The 18,346-nt window shown below is 39.0% G+C and overlaps 1 protein-coding gene across 7 annotated transcripts in view; it reads right to left on the reverse strand.

Moving 5' to 3' along the window:
* CADM1 (cell adhesion molecule 1) overlaps positions 1-18,346 on the reverse strand; it is a 330,708-nt gene that overhangs the window by 270,884 nt on the left and 41,478 nt on the right.

Consider the following 18,346-nt stretch of genomic DNA (forward strand, 5'->3'; position numbering starts at 1 on the left):
CCCATTTTCTTATTTACAAATATTGTGAAATTAAATCGCTAATTTTTCACATTACTAGTAGAAAATCAATTCGCCTCTCTTCCTCATGTTTAAAAGTCAGCTTAAATAGCAAAGGTCAGTAAGCAGAATAGGAACACTAGAGGGAGAAATCAACCATAGCTTCTACGTAAGGAAGATGGGATGTACAAAGCTAAAGTCTGTTGTTGCTGTGACATATTTGCAGGGGGCAGGCATGTGGAGGGGTGAGGAGAGGCTATGTGTGAAGCACAGTAGGGGACTAATGACTATAACATAGTGACAAACACAGTTTTAATCTCAAAACATAAAAAATGTGTGTTTGGCTTTTGCTCAACCTGATCTCAGAACTTATTTGGAAGGGGGAAAGCAATTCAAAAATGTATTTAAATGACTAAAAATAGATTTATGTCAACCTGTCCTGAAGTATATGCCTTCCCTTTCATTCTAGACTCAGGCTGATTTGGGTTTGACTGGGTTTTCATCAATAACCTCTGTCTAGTAAAGTGTCTCAAAACTAGAGTTGAACGAAGCATATAACATAGCAGTGATAAGCAGTCGGCTTGGGGACAGACCACTACTTCCCCACGTACAGCTCAGGACCGTGGGCCAGTTACTTAACCGGCTGGTGCCTCAGTTTCTTATATAGACAATAGAGGTAATGAGAAGGCTCTGAATATTTAAGAAATTAGTGAGTATAAATTGCCTGGAATAATGACTAGCACATAGTAAATCCATAATAATGTTATACTATCACTATTATACCATGCAATCATGGTTAAGAAAAAAAAAAAATCAAAGAACTGTGTAGTCCGAAAGTTACTAACAAGAAATTTAAGGGGCCAGGCTCAGTGGCTCAGGCCTGTAATTCCAGCACTTTGGGAGGCTGAGACGGATGGATTACCTGAGGCCAGGAGTTTGAGACCAGCCTGGTCAACATGGCAACACCCTGTCTCTACAGAAAATTTAAAAATTAGCTGGGCGTGGTAGTGTGCACCTGTAGTCCCAGCTACTTGAGAGGCTGAGGTAGAAGAATCACCTGAGCACGGGAAGGCTGAGGCTGCAGTGAGCCGAGATTGTGCCACTGCACTCCAGCCTGGGTGATGAAGTGAGACCTGTCAAAAAAGAAAAAACAAGAGAGAGACAGAGAGAGAGAGAGAGAGGTAATACAATTATAACAATGTACTGCTTTAAGACAGAAGAATATGTGCAATCCAAACTTATCAAATAGATAAACACCAGGGTGATTATTTACATAAAAAGTATTTACTTTATAAAGATTCAACTTGGAAAGGACTTTCTTTCAGTTCAAAACGGTGATATTACTAAGTGCCTGTTAGATATCTAGTACTACCAGTAATTTAAGGATGACTAAGAGTCCCTGCCTTCAAGGAGCTTACAATTTCATGGGGAATAATAATATCTATCATTTATAGAACACCTACTATGTGCCAGCAAGTGTACAAAGTGCTTTACATATTATCATTTTCCTTAATCCTCATCAGAATACAATGGGTCAGGCATTGTTGTTCTCATTTCACAAAGGAAAAGGCTAAGACACAGAAAAATAAATTACTCACCTAAGGCCTCATAACTACTAAGTTCTGAGGTGCTAAGATTCCAACCCTTCTGGGTCTGAGTCCACAGTCACATTCTCACTAGCACATCACACTGCCTTCCATTTATTTGTAATCCAGCAACTACTTGCCAGGGACAGGATCAGCAACTGAAGGCTCATGTGTTTGGAACTGCTGCCAAAAGATGTTACACTAGAAATAGCCACTGAGTGTTTTTAAGATGAGAGGAGCTTTGGAAAGGCCATTCCCCTTTATAGATTGAAGAATGGATAAAAGAACTAAGTCCCAGAGAGGTTAAGTAACTCACCCAAAGTCAAGTGATAAAGGAGTTCTAAAAATTATAGTGCAAATCAGTATGAAAATGACACTTCTTTTACAAAAATGTGAGGTATGAATCTATTACTCAAAAGTGAGATAAACCTATGTAGCCTAATAGGACCACTGCTGTTTCAAAAGAGCAAGGCTGTACCCTCAGCCTCGACTAGGAGACAACCAAGGGTTGCATGTCCTGGAGGGGTATCCCTGGGGAGAGAAGCTAGGTTGAAAAAACGTAGCATTTCAAATAAAAAACCAGGATCCATCATCTTCTGCCCCTACCCTCCAGGGAACCCAAGTTGAGACCCCTGGGAGCTGCCAAATGAGCAAACAGGTATGAATCCTGAACTGTAACTGATAATAACACAGCTAAGGTACAGGTAGAAAAAAAAAGGTTTCAGGGACTCCACTAAAGTAGGTACAAACTATTCCTTTAAGTTTCAGAATCTGATATATGGTACAACATAACAGGTACTCACCTGCATAACTCCCCTCATCTGTAGGACCAGCTAGAAGTGAACTAAATAATGAATAAATAGTGATCTCTAGTATAATACCTAGACAAGAACATACGGCACAACTGCCAGTTTCTAGACTTGTTAGTATCTGTATTCCAAAAAGGCTGATGGAAAGACATGGGCCTTAGAAAATAGCAAATCTAATTTTGAAATGTGAACCTGCCATTTATTAACTATATGAACCTGAACAAGTCACTTAATCTCTCTAAGCTTAAAGAAATCTTTTCACCTGTAAAATGGGATATATAATCCCATTTCACTACTTCTAATCTCTTTAGGATTAAAAAAGCAGCAGCATAGACTTCTGTGCCCATCATCAGTTCATTGCCTCTCAGCTTCAAAATCACCCTTTTTGTCTGCTCTGTGAAAATGGATGTGGGCCCTTTAAATGTTTTTCCTTTACCCTCAGACACAAGGTTCATCTTTACCAGTAGATGGCGCTGGAGGCATCTGAGCTTCTCTAGCGTCCATCTTCAGGTACACACAGAACTGAGCTTCTCTAGCATCCATCTCCAGGTACACACAGATTCCCCAGTGCCTGGATCCTGCAGAGCAGAGCAGCCAGGAGCAAACGGTGGCTGGTAGCTTTGCTGGCACCCTCCTCAGACAATTTTGTATCAGAGTGGCTCCAAAGAGACACCTTCTCATGAATGGTTTTCCCCAGCATATTAGAGGGTGGAATTCCAGCAAGTTCCACAGCACCACAGCAACTTCTCTGCCATGGTGAGCCATAGCTGTGTCCTCTCCAACACAACCTGGATCTCAGCTTGGGAAAGGTGTTCTTTCTTGGGTGCTCTTTCTTAGCACAGGGTAATGGTTGCTCATTAGATCTGCTATTCCTACATTCTTTACAATTCTCTTTACTTCTTACTAGCAAGTCTCTCGTTATTCCAATACCTTTGTTACAGTTAACGAGTCACAGTAAGCTTTCCCTATTCAAATTACCGTGTGTTTCCTCTCTCTTGATTGCACACAGATTAATACAGTTTTCTAGACCAGTGCCTGGCATATAGTATTCCATAAACAGCACATATCATAAGAATAACTATAGATGATTGAGTACCTCTCATCCCTATTCTTAAAAGGCAATTGCTTCCCTTTCTCATTCTGTTTTGATTAGAATATGGGCCTATTTTGATTATCAAAATTCCTATATGGTATAAGTAGAATATGAATAAGTTAGGGAAAAGAGTGAATAAGTTAGTCCCAATAGTTTCTGCTATAAATCTGATTAGAAAAAAAATGAGGGCTGCATCAGAATTAACTGTATCCTTATTCAACACGCAGCTTAGAAAATTCTTTCTGCAACTTGCTTGTCTGACCTAAAGACAATGCCACAATGTGTGAAAATGCCTGCTTTTTCTTGCCAAGGATATTCCCAAAATGATCTAAAGAATCAAATTGATTAATACATAAAACATTAAAAAAAAAGTAGTAACCATTTTTTCTCATTTTTCAACTCATAAACTGCAACATTTTGAAAAATTATAGAAAACATAGAACATTTCCCAGCCAAGAATAACCCATGAATGTGTGTTGGGGGGTAGGAGGGGGTGGGGTGGGGTGGAGCACCACTCCCAAGAAAAGAAAGAAAAAGAATGGGGTTACTAGCAATATCACAAAGTCAACATGTATTTCCTCCTCTTGCAAATGTACCAGCTTAATTCTTGGGTAAAGGAGTATAAAAATACATTATTCAAGGTGTCATGTATTATTGGCACATATTGTGAAATAAAATTACTATAAAAATATAGAAGATCTCAAATGTATTAAGTTTCCACTTCAAATTCTTTATTTCAATCCTCAGGATTATTCTTCCCATGAAAGGAAAGCTATCACCTTAGACACAATCCCATGTCATCTGTATTTTTACTTCTGTCTGAAAGTCTCGCCTAATTACCAATTTAACAAGGAGCAGAGACCAAGAGGGAAAAAATATCTCATCATCTTTTATGCAGGCACCTTGTCCAATTTCAAGAGCTAACCCCCATCTTAAAACACCCCAAAATAGATATTGCAAGCCACCAGCGGACCCCAACATAAAGCAAAGCTCCTCATTAAAAGTTGGAATGGAACCTGCCAGGTATGCCTGCAGGGATGCTCAACAATAGCGGTTTATATCCCATGCCTTTTTCAGCCTAGATTAAATTACTGACAAAATGGACAGACTACCCAAAACTGTGAGCAATACATTTTGCCAATGAAAATAATGATTGTGCTTGGTATAGCACACATGCTCTCTGCTCAGCTTGTCAGCATTTTCAGCTAAGAGGCTCAATGGTCTTACCAGACAACCCTTTCCCTGCCAAAACCAATAAGCTACCTTCATTTCTTAAGCCCCCTCAGGGCTTTGAATTACTATCCATTTTGCACTTAAGGTCAGTCCTGTAAAACTGTGTTTTCCCCCTAGAAGAGTCATAATCAGAAGCAGCTCCAGCCTAACACCAGCCTACTTAAAACTCAGATGGAGAAAATTCAAGAATATGTAAGCTTCTTGTAATTTTCCCCTGTCAGTTTTTCAAATTTGCATTCTTAAAAGTTGCATCTACTGCTTAAGAAGGCAAGGTACACTTCCCGACAATGCCATCACTGAATGCTTTCGGTGTTTTATACGAAAACATGTATTTCCCTAAGCCAATGTCTAACAGAGCAATATTTCAAAACAGCTAAACTTTATAGTTCCAAACATTCTAGAGAGCTCAACAGTCTCATTATATATTATAGTGACATATACATGCGCACACACATCCCTTAAGTATGCATTTTGCTACATTTTATTTTTCATTTTATGCCAGGGAAAACACAATTATGCCATATCTCTTTATAGGAAATAAAACCTTTCCAAGAAAAACAAACCTGGCCATTTTTTTTTTCATTCATTCATTCCATTCATTCACTCATGGAATAACTCCTCACTCTAAAAAGCTGCTAAAAACCCTGAATGCAAAAAAAGCTGCTTTCACCCCACCCTATGTCTTTCCATACAACATGAGAATCAGGCATAGTGATTCTGTTTGACCCAGCAAGTTCAACCACCAAAAATAAGGTCCTTTGCCTTAAGGAGGGGTGTGACAGATGCTGGTTTCAAGAAATAACTTTCAGCCTTCAGTGGAAGATACTGACAAGAGCACCAATCATAAAATACTGGTCCGCACAGGCCCATCTTTCTGTGTGCTTCACTTGCAACCGAGTCCAAGTTTCCAGGCCCAGTCACTCCTACTTATCTTTCTACTTCCAGGCCTCCCACAATTTTTAACTTCATTCATAGCCTTTATTCCTAGTTCTAAACTGTGCTTCTATCCTAGTAATATGGTAGGAGGAAACCTGCTAAATGCCTCCTTGATGCTGATGTGATCTTTCCAGTTATTGAATGTTTCATTGAATTTTACACTATACAACTTCAAATGCAGAAAGCAGCCAATTCATTTTGTTAACTGTTGTTCAGTATAGATAGCCAGCTCCATAACTATACACTTTGATTTGGTACATGAGAAAACGTATTTTTCATTACATCCCTTATCCTCCTAATGACATTTCCAAACAGGATTTTAAGAACTGTGAAGCAGAAATAAAATTATGCTCAAGTTCCAGATTGATCTCATGGAATGGAAAATGGCTATCATTGCCAGTGAGTATTAACAGGATTCAAAGCTTGCAAAAGTTTCTAGTTCAGAAACATTTCTCAAATAACGATCATCTTTCAAATGCTCCTTACGTTACCAATCACAACAGAAATCCTATAAAAGAACTTAAGGGACTATGGTGAGATCCTTCCCCCCACAACCCCAATTCCTTTATCCTGTACCCAGAGTTCACCATCAGCTTTGGTGTACCTCCTTCCTTTTTAATCATCAATCAAGGCTAACATTACAGTTATCTGAATTTACACAAAAACCTAAAGGAGCCATTAAATTGCTTCTGTAAAGCTCATTCTGTGGTGACTTTTAAATAGCTTTAAGAATAATTTGGAAATAAAAATACTGCTGTAGCAAGTTTTATGTCTTCTACACACATATGCTAGAGCAATTTCTTTCTCCCAGAGATAGAAGGGAGGAAAATGTCTAAACTTCATAATAAGCAGCCAATTATAGCCGACTGTCATCTTGGTTGTATTAATTATCTGCCTTGCCTAAGTTATCAAGACCTGAAAGAAGCCTAACAGCCACTTATTTTATATTACGATTGTCCCACTATGGAAAGGGCTGTAATTTTTTTGAAGGTCTTTCTGCATGATACAGGTATGTAAGAATTCAGCACAATCCCAGGGTTTTACCACATGTAGCTATTTGAAGATACCCGTTACAGCCACAAGGCTAATTTCCCCCTCTTGATTATCCTACATTTGCTGAGGGCTCACAAAGTAGGAGGTCCCAGGCGAAAAAGGACATAGGTAGCGATTTGCGCACAAGTCCTAAACTTCAGTAAGTTGTATGAAACAAAAACATTATAACATTATTAAAGTAGCAGCAGCAACTATTGTTATTCATTCAAATATCCCCTGCAGACCACTTAATAGGTATAGTGTAGTCATTGGCTTCAGTTTAAGCCATGAGCAATCCCCACAGAGATTCTTCTTGAAGTAGAGACACCATGACCATGGAAATGGGGGAAGCACTTTTCCTTGCTAATTTAGGCATAAGAGGAGGTTCCTAACCAGCCTGGGCTTCTTTCCTAACTACAGGGAAACAATCAGAGGAGTCAATGTGTATAAAACACTGGTGGAATTAGGATTACACTCTGGAAACCATCAAAAGCCAGTCCCCTAGAGAGTCCTGGAAAGAGCCAGGAGAGCATCTGGGGCTGGAGGGAAAAAAAAAACTTTTTGGAAATTTCGTCAAGGCAAGAATGGGGGACCCAAAGCTGGCTGTAACTTCTGGAAGAGAAACCGAGGGAGAACTATTCAAGGAATGAACATGGATTAACTTACAAGATATGTCCTCCCAAGTCTAGAAGGTACTCCATTTGCTTGTTAACTATCTTGACCATGTTAATTTCTTTTTTAAAATTTCTAAGGTTTGGTGGGGGCCAGCGGGGGCCAGTGGGGGCCAGCAGGGGTGGGGGGGTGGGAATCATCCACAAAGACAAGCTCACTTACACAAGAAATAAAGCGAAAATCACTGGTTTTGACGTGCACTTGTTCAGATGACCCAAGATTTCCTCTGATTATATGAACCAGATTTTTGTTCCAGTCTCCTAGCCCAGAACCTATAAAATCCATTTGAATTACAGCTCACCAACTGTACTTTAACCCGGAAACTAGAGGTGAAAGTCAAGTGCTTTATCTACTCAGACAAGCAGCTTCTCCCCAGATCAGAAGCGTTTTAATGAAATGAGACTTAAGTGAATTGTTGACATAGGCATTAAATGTTGTCATTTAATATCAACAGTATGTTTGATTTGTACACAGTTATGAAATGTCATTCGGACCAGAGAGTTATATTGAGGTTTACCACATTATAGGGATGGATTTCCAGAGGGAAGTGAGCTGATCTGTCTCAAAATAAAATGTGTTTACATTAACACTTGGGGGAAACAGGCAGCCCTGCAAACATAGATGGAGAGATAAAAATAAGACCAGCACAAAACTCAACTTGGAAGAATAATAGAATAAAATATAATCTCTAGGCTCTGTGCATATGTAATATTTTACTATACTTTTTGTCCACCTTTTAAAAGATAAAGTACAAAGTTTACATTGGTGAGAAATATCACTTCTGGGTAAAATCTATTATACTTTGGTCTCCAAAATGATTTTTAAGGAGAAAGGGTGGGAGTGATTGATATGGGGATGGAAGAAAATACTCAGGAGGTATCATTACTTTCTTGAAAGAAAAGCCAAACCTATAAGCATGTAATGCTTTGCAGTATAAATTTATATAGTTAATTAGATAAATTTTACCTAATTAACCAGGTAGATAAAATTACATTACTAGTTAGTCTAGGTGTGATGGAAACATTCTGGCCTCATAGAAAAGGAAGCACTCGACCAGGTGCAGTGGCTCGTGCCTACAATCCTAGCACTTTGGGAGACTGAGGCGGACTCAAGCAGACCGCTTGAGCCCAGGGGTATGAGACCAACCTAGGCAACATGATAAAACTCCATCTCTACAAAATTTACAAAAATTAGTCGGGTGTGATGGTGCATGCCTGTAGTCTCAGCTACTTGGGAGATGGATTGCTTGAGCCTGGGAGCTCAAGGCTGCAGTGAGCCAAGATCAAGCCAAGATCAAGGCTGCAGTCCAGCCTGAGTGACAAGAGTGAAACCCTATACCCGCCTCCCCCAAAAAAACACCAAAAAAAAAAAAAAACCCAAGAAAAGAAAAGGAACAGCAGCACTTGTCACGGGCTATGTGCTGCCTTGAACTGTTTTCTCCAGAAGTGGTTATGAGTTAGGCCAAATAACTTACTTGTTGTCATTGTTTTTGTTTTTGAAACAGAGTCTTGCTCTGTCACCCAGGCTGGAGTGCAGTGGCAGGATCTTGGCTCACTAAAACCTCCGCCTCCCAGGATCAAGTGATTCTCCTGCCTCGGCCTCCAGAGTAGCTGGAACTACAGGCGTGCCCCAACACACCCAGCTAATTTTTGTATTTTTAGTAGACACGGGGTTTTATCATGTTGGCCAGGCTGGCTCAAACTCTTGAGTTCAAGTGATCTGCCCACCTCGCCCTCCCAAAACTTACTTTCTTATCACAAATCCAAGTCAAAGACGTAAAGCCTCATCAAGTATTTCCTGCCATGCTACAACCTAAAAAATGAAATTTAAACACTGTAATAATTCTTTAGTGTCAAGATTAACTGACTCAGCTGAACAAGCACTGGCACTTTTGGGAACGGATTCACTTATAAGATATATCCTTCTAGGTCTAGAAGGTTCTCCATTTGCTTTATGCCTTATCATTTGACATGAGAATAGAGATGAAAGAAAAGTTCATTCATTGGTCATTTTTTCTAAAATGTTCTTTAAAAACAAAAAAAACAAAAAAAACCCAAAGCCTTGCCTCTTCATGGATTTGGAAGCAAAATTAACAAAGGTCTCTCTTTTGGAGAGTCTAAGTCTAAGCAATTAAAGTTGACTCAAAGGAAAACTTGAAGGAAGCTCTTGCAGCATAAAAAAAAAAGTGATGAGCTTTTGTTTACAACAGATCTTAATTCTTTATCTTTCACTTGAGGAAGCTGTAAGGTCTTTGGCACTTGGCTAAAAATAGCAGAAGTAAAACAGGTGACAAAGATGAATAGCTCCCAGAGACACAATTCAAAGCAGAGGAATTTAAGAAAAACTTCAGTAATGCCTGCAAAAGATACTTTCCTGCCAGGTAAATCAAAATGGAAGTAAATTCCTCCTCTTGGGACAGAATCACAATTTGCCAGACAGACATTTCTCTTTCAACATTTCACGTTTACTGTAGGGCTAAATTTTTGAAAATATGTTCATCCTCCAAAAAGCTGGTTTTGCTATAGGGTCAAAAGAGTTTCATTGTAACCTCATAAAATGTGAAGATCCTATATCATATGAAGTTCCAAATTCCTTGAAAGCTACTGGCAAAATGACAAACCAAATGGACTTAACATACATACCTGCTGTCTCTGACTAAAGGCCAGGATTCTCCCATCCATGGGCAAGGTCCTATCTTCTCTTGGTGCAGCCGATAAGGCTTTGGTCTTTCCAGGAGTTCATTTTAGGTCAGGCAAACAGGATTCGGTCAGAGATCAATCCTTCAGTCAATTTCATCCTAAAAGATGTGCCTCGTACGGCAGCTTATATTGTATATCTGTCCATCTATCTTAAGGGACAAGTGTGGCACCCTATCTTCTGGTATTTTAGAAAGAAATCATTTCCCTTTCTCTCCCAGTTTCCTTGCCAGCCCATAAAATAAGAACTTTCACACCTTCTTGGAAGTGCTGGAAATTTCTAGACCTTCCTTCAATCCATAATGATAGAATGAATAACTTCTCTAATAGGTGAGACTGGAAAAAGCCTCAAAGGAGTGGCAGTGAATCCTTTATGGACTCTTTTTCAGATAGATTCTTTTCTTTTTTCAGATTCTTGTTATTAACATGGCAAGTCCTTGTTGGATCTCATCAGCTACTAGCTTGAGGTTTCCTTCGTTTCCAACCAATTGCAAAATCAAAACAGAAACTTAAAAGGCCACATACAAGGTGCTTTAAAAATCACGTGCAACTCCCACTGAAAAGTTCATGTATTTCTTTGGATGTCTTCAGTGAGTTTTGGGAAAAAAAGATGGAAAAAAAGACAAAAAAAAGTGGAGGGTAGTGGCAAGAGTATCTCTAAGAAAAGAGGTACTTCAAAGGCAAAAAAATAATAATTATATATATATAGAGAGAGAGAGAGAAATATTGGTCTCTGGTGGAAAATGCCCATATATATCTCTAAATAGTAATGTACTAAGAACTCAAAATGTAGATGAAGCCCCTGGAATGTTCAGTGACAATTACAACTGTGGAAAAGATTCCAATAGAGTCAAGTTTCTTAAGAAATTCTCTGAATATGCCAGGAAAGTCACACATGTTCTGTGGCCAGAGTAGCCAACACTCACACCTGATGAGCCTTGTCCCTAACTAAACAAAACATCTTTAAAATAACTTCCCTACAAAAAACAAAAAGAGACAGTCCCTTTAAAAGCCCCTCCCCCTAAGAGGAAAGAACCTGTTAATTTGCTATGTGGCCAACATGGTGAAGTACTTCACAGATCGCTGGTTCATTAGCATTTCTATCCACAACTTTGTATTCAAATATCAAGTTGACAGCAGCGTATTGCGCGCTCTGCATTCATATTTGGAAATGCCAATAACTGGCGGGATCCAAAAGCAACTCCAGGGTTCAAGTAAGTTCCCTCTGAGAAGTGGAGCTTTTCATGCTGAACATCCTACAACTGGCATAGTGGCACAGTTCTAAAGAGCAAAAAGAATGGAAGTTGATGTCCTGAGGTGATGAGTTTCTCACCTGAGCACTTACTTTTTAAAATTAATGATGGCAAAAGAGCCATAATCTTAATAGTTCCAGCAAGGATCCAACATGTTTGAATCAAGTATAGTAAAACAAATGTGGGCCCTTAAAGATAATACACCCAAAGATGCATTATTGCCATTAAAGGAGATAAACAGTAAGAACTGGGTAGATAAGGCAATTAATTGCATACTTAGCAAATATGAATATATATAAAAGTATGTGACTTGTCCATTCTGTAAGACATTTTAAGACACTGATACAAAAAAAAAACTGCATATAAAGTAAAATTACGAGGTAACATTTAGATTCTACATACTTGATGGAGTCAGGGAGGAGAATAACTACACTTTAATTTTTTTTTAATTACAGTCACAAGTGACATATATACAGAGGCTAAAGTACAACCTCAATTTGATTTTATATAATTTTATCTTAAGTCAGATGAGTTTGAGTAAAAATGTGTAAGTAAAAAGAACATTATAAAAGTCTCATTAAATTATCATTAAAGGCTTAGCACTTGTATATATAGATAAGACATAGGACTAGTTGAATGTTACAGTAGAAAGAGCACTGGATAGGAAATGCAAAAACCTGGACTTTAATCCTGGCTCTTCCACTAGCTGTGTGATTTTGGGTAAATCACTAAAATCCCTTATAAAATAGAGACAGTAATCCCTGTCTGCCACATAGGGTTTTTGCAAGGATCAAGTGAAATAATATATGTCATGTGTATTATAAACCTCGAAAACACCATATCAATGTAATATTTCCAATTATATTAATGTTAAGATTAGGGACACTGGAACATTAACAGGTTCCCAAATAACCAAGCATTTTCTTGATTTCAAACCTACTGTTGATCATGCTGTTCCCTCTGCTTAAAATGCTTTCCCACTACCAGACTATCAGTTCAGTAAGGACTGTCTTATCCATCTGTAAATTCCTGATTGTTAACATAGTACCTAGTGCAGACTTCATAGTTACCACATACTGAGTGCCTACTAATTGCCAGGTACTATATTTTAAGGGCTTCTACATACACTTCCTTAATCTCCTCCACAACCCTAAGAGGTGGCTTACAAAAGAGAAAACTGATCCTCAGAAAGGGTAAATAACTTTGCAAAGGTGACAGAGCCAGATAAGTGGCAGAGTCAGAATCCAAATCCAGTCTTTCAAATTCCAAAACTGTATTCTTTCCACTCTGCTATTTTCCTCTGCACATTAGAGGTGCTCGATAAGTCGAATCTGGTAAAAGTGTGCATTTTAACCATAATGTACATAAAAAGACATTATTCAAAGTATTTGGATACAATCTAAAATTTCAAACTTGACTTTTAAAATCCATGGACTTAGCCAGGGTAAGAACTCCCAAAGATGTCGCTGGATTTGCAGATATATCAAAACACAAATGAGAAATTCATTCTCAGTTAGCCAGCACAAAACGGGACTGAAAATTCTGAGGGAGGGGTAGGAGAGAAAATCCAGAACCTTTTGTCTTGCCAGCAAATCCTTAAATAATTCAGCTCCCATTTATTTATATAATTAAGCAATTGCAACTTTATTTAAAGAGCACTTACATGAATCTAAATGTCTAGGCTGCCAAGAAAAGTGGAACAGACTTTAAAACCTCCCCCCTATACCTCCTTTCTGAGAAGAAAACCAGCCCAAGGAGTTTCAGCCTGATAGGTAATTGTTTTGTAAAATTAAAAGTCGCAGAAAATTGGAGTTTAGAATGGGAAAATGTCATCTCAACCGTAACACTAATAAAAATGGCTAATGAATAAGTGCATTCTGGCAAGAATATATAAAAACTGCAAAGCCCAATGTGGACAGTATGGAATACAGAAGGAATCCATGTGAGTAAACATCAAATGAGGGATTATCCTTATTTGTGAAGAATCCATTCCAGCAGGAAATTGAACTAGAGACCTTTTGCATCCAAGAGCAGCAGGACTACCTGTGGCGTTTACAGAAAATATTTATGGGTGTACTCTTCTCTTTCCCCTGTGGGTCTCAGCTGTGGAAGCAATAAGCTGATGTTTGGGGGATACTAAAGTCTCTCTCTCTCTCTCTCTCTCTCTCTCTCTCCAATTACACTGAGCTCTGATGAATTTTCAAAAGTATAAATGCTTATATGTAGTGAGGAACAACGTAACTATAATTATAAAGGCTTTAAAACAATGAGCTATGCTTTACCAATATGTTCTACAGCAAGCAGCAAAAGTGAAAAGCAACTGAGATCATCACATCCCAGCTTTGTTAGGTGTGTGATCTTCAAACAAGAAAATGATGTAATCTATCCAAGGCTCAGTTTCCTCATCAGTAAAATAAGGATAATAGTAGACACTAGAATAGAGGTGAGAATTAGATAAGACAATAAATGTAAAATGTTTACTTAGTAGGGTGCTTGGCAGGTAGTAGGTATTCCTAAATGCTAGCTGCAATTATTATTATTATTATTATTACATTATGCCCTGCCCCTATTCCATGTATGCATTTTATCTTGCAAGCTACACAAAAGTCCCTGGAATCCACTGGAAAGTCCTATATAAGGGGAGGGTGTTTTCCCCCATCCACATTTAGCATTGATTTCATTTCTAGGGGTTCAGTAACCACATACCTCTTCAGGAATACCACTTCTGCGGCTTGTAATCTAATGCATGTACCAATAACATCCCACCAGACATAATTTCCATTAACAGGTCCTCTGGAATCAGATAAAAGACTAGCCCAGATATCAAACTCAACTGATATTTCCACTTTACGTATTTCTAAGTTAAAGCATACATCCTCACAAAGATCTAATAGATTTTTAAAATTAATCAAAGCCCTTCAAAGTTAGAACAGAGTAGATACCCCTTTTCACTTCATCTTTGCGTACAACACATAGCAAGGCTCCACAATTCGGTTAATCACTCATCATGTAAACAAAGAAACCTCTCGAGAGCCAAAGAGCAACATGTGCATGGATTCATGATGCATAAGGGTTTTTAAAACAGGAACAATGAAATCTATTCACCAGAGAAGAGTACACCGTGCCAATTAAATATGTTGGGTTCCATAATTATAACTGCAATAATGAATGGAAAGGAGTGTCATTGCTGCACAATGCACTTCTGTATTCCGGTCAGTGATCTGTCTCTGGTCTGATTCCTTCAGATTTTCCTCTGATTAGATCTTACTGCAGATTACTCTCTACTATCAATTTATTACGTGTATTCTCCCCACCCAACAAAACGCCTAACTTTCACAAATAACTAAGGCAAAAGTATTCTATTCCCTTGATAGAGTTTTATACTTTTTAAACATTGAATTTATAGCTGCAATGTCACAATTACATTTTCCAAAGAGAAACGAAAAAGCTATGAATAAATTTTCATTCAGACCTGCCTTTCTCTCAAGAAAAGAAATGTAGAGATCTTCACCCATCCCCTTTGCTTCCCAGAGAGAGAGAGAGAAAGAAAAGAAAGAGAGAAGAAAGAGAAAAAAAGAGAGAGAGCACACTCTGAGCAAAGATAAGGAGGCTCTTACTTCTCTGCTGGCAGTCCAGTCTAATGGTGGCATGGACCAGTTGATTCTTTCCACCACTAGTGAACCTGAAGAGACTAAATTGGAAGGATTGAAAAGACTTTCACACACAAAGTTAATTCAAAATGGTTTAGTCACTACTTGCAACCATCTCAGAAATCTGAAGAATTTCATTCTGGACCATATGTGCATATGGTTTTTCTCTTATCCTCACACACTTATGCTTCAGTGGGTTCAATAAATTTTAAAAATAAATTACCTCCTACTACTTCACCATAACACTCAGACTTTCTGGCCTTTCCATACTCAGGCCAGACTATTTCTGTGTGTTTATATATAATTTGTTTAAGCTTCTATTAAACCCTCTACTGATTTCCCACAAACAGGATTTAAATTTTGGAACTGAAAATGTACTTAAGTGCTTTAGAACCTGCAAAGCAAATCTGAACACCTAGCACCCTTTTTTTCTAGTTGGCAGGTAGACTCACAAAAAAGATTCTGTTTCTAGAGAAAGCCTCCCTACCTTCCAAACCCCCTCTCCTGAGGTTTAGGCTATCATAAGCTTCTCAATCTTACTTCTGGGCAGCAAATGCTGCCGCACAGCTAGTCTACACAAGGGTTGAAGGACACCGCACACCCACCCTTTTAATTGCAGTTTGCTCTCTAACGCAAACCTTTTCCCTTTGGCCATGGGTATTGGTTCACACGATGTGAACAGCTCTTAAAATCAGTCCCAAAGGCCAGGCTTTTCAGGTGCTAGAAGTATGTCACACAATACAATACTTACAAATAGCCCAAAACAATACAACTCAACTACACACAGCTTTACTAGCTTGACAAAATCCTCTCCCACAAATAACCAAGGGCTATAGAAATACTTGGGCCAAAAACCATGCATTAACCTTTTACTACTGGATTTACATAATTTTCTCCGAAGATCTCTAAATGCACTGTCACCAGAATTGTTTTAAGTGGCAATAAATAATGGAACTAGAAATGATAATAACAGCCCTAATAATAACAAAGTTATTTATTGAGTAATTAACATGGTCAAGCATCATACTTTCTTTCTCTAATGTACCTCTTATTCTCCCTTTTCTCAGCTCTGGTGACAGTACTGCCATGATTCTGGCCTGGGTCACTGGAGGTAAAAGTAACTTTATACTGCCTATGCACTAGAAAGAAAAAAAAAAAAAAACAAAACAAGCAAGCACTTATATCAACTGGACACTGGCTCAGTGTTTTCCATTTTTCTTTCCCTGAAATCCATATAAAGCCACAGCCTTGTTCCTTTCAAGTACAGATTAATTTATTTCAGGTTCTGGGCCCATGAACCCATGCTAATTTGCATGGCTAAGTAGAAAGGCTCCAAAAACAATTAGCAAAAGATCTTTAGTAGGAAGAGATCTTCTAAGCCTGCTAACCAACCTGAAGTAAAATTTCATTGTAGGCGTTCATTCATTCAATACAGATTCACTGGGTTCCTAACATGTACCTGGTACTGTGCAATGGAAATGGAAACACACACACACATATTATATAATAAGTATATATATAATAAAGCTCCCATTCTGTCAATATTTGTGGTTTAGTAGGGTGATTTAAAACTCTAAACATAATTGGATATCATACATCTCACAAAAAATAATAATGTAGGTGAGATAAAGCAAAGGTGGTCAGGGAAGGCGTCATCTTCATATAGGAAGGTAAAGGGTAAATAATATCTCAAAGAATGGATATGGGAGAAGATAAATGCTGAACAAAATTCTTAAAGGTGAGAAACTGCAAACTGTGGAGAATCGCAAGTTAGGAAAACAGGTGAGCAGCTAACGGGGAATGGTATAGACCACAGCCGTGAGGGACTGAGAAACTGACCCTGAGCAAAGCAAAAGGAAGTCCGGATGTAGGCAATGTTTTATTACCAAGGTCAGGAGGATCTGGCAACTACTTGCACATGAAGCATAAAAAGAAGATGAAGATGTGTGCAGAGATTTAGGTTCGGGGGCTGCCTAGGTGAACGGCGGTGAGCTATGAAAGGAAAAAGAAATGAACATGGATGAACCTGTTGAGGGACTTGCTTTTTGGTGATGGCCGTAGGGGCAGCCTTTCTAATTTGGGGTTTTGTCTTTTGGGTATATTTGCATATTTGCTTGTGAAGTGAGATAGTGAATAGTTGGAGGTAAGCTCTTTTTTAAACAAGGAAGTTTGAGAGGGCAGGGGGACTCCCAGGGGTAGCAGGAACAGCAGGTAGTTGACAATGAAGTTCAGGAATTTAAAAAAAGAAAAGAAAAAAGTTGGGCTGTAGGGAAAAGCAACACTTGAAGTTGTGAGAGGGAATAAGATCTAGAACACCAAAGAGAACCCGTGGAAAAAGGGAAGCAAATAACCGAGGACAAAACACTGGGAAACATGTAGCCGGTAGAGGGAGAAAAAAGAGCTAGCCCAAGTGCTGCCAAACAATGCTATCCAAAAAGGTACAGGCAGTGCTGCAGAACAAACGGAGGAATTTTTAAATGGAAACAGAAGTTAATGGTGCCAAATACTGTGGGGCGGGCAAAGAAAATAATGCTTAACTAAGAGCCGCTGATGCTTGGTGACCTTCGAAAGTTTCATTTCAGTACAGCGGGGGCAGCAGCAATTAAATCGTGATCTATTTCAGAAAGCTGACTGCTTCCGCCGGACAAATGAATGGCTGAAAAGCAGCCCAGAAAGAGGCGAGAGTTAAACCGAAAAGGAACTGCCTTGCATATCACCTGCACTACACATCCAGGGCTAAATGTGAGCACCTCGGGTTATCCGTGAGTTCTCCCACTCGACAGAGTGACGCTCCTTTGGCTGAATCACCCAATCTGGCTTGCAGGCCACCGTGACCTGTGCTCAGTAAGGTGTACCGACATCATCAGCGGCCTCTGCTGACAAGTGCCGCATCTCATCTCACAGAATTAAAACAGATAACACCAGAGCAGAGCCCCATGAATCTATTAAATATTCTACAAGTAATTTATTTTTGATGTGGAGGAAGAGGAGGGAGGAAAGTAAGGGACATTAGAACAACATGATTATGTTGAAAAGTATCTGAATATCAACGAGGTAAGGGTTATAATCACAACAAGACTTAATTGTTCTGTCCAGGCAGAGGCTGGGAGCCTATTTCCCTGACTTTCAAGGCAGGAAGGTTTAAGAGAGGCCCTTCCAGTTTGTGTGGCAGTCTATATGGCTAGCACCTAGACCATCCTCTTTTAAAGTGTCCACACATAAGAAAGGCAGGGGGATCAAGAATAGAAAGGGGAGAAAGAAGGAAAGGGGATGAAGCAGGATGAAGAGGGATGAAGTAGTAGGTGTCCACTAGGGAAGCGGATGGTGACTGGCAAGAAAGGGGAGAAATAAATTGAGCTAGAGCTCATGGGCACCTGTAAAATAGGCAC

The sequence above is a fragment of the Pongo abelii genome, chromosome 9 (assembly GCF_028885655.2).
Source record: "Pongo abelii isolate AG06213 chromosome 9, NHGRI_mPonAbe1-v2.0_pri, whole genome shotgun sequence".
In the NCBI taxonomy this organism is placed as follows: domain Eukaryota; kingdom Metazoa; phylum Chordata; class Mammalia; order Primates; family Hominidae; genus Pongo; species Pongo abelii.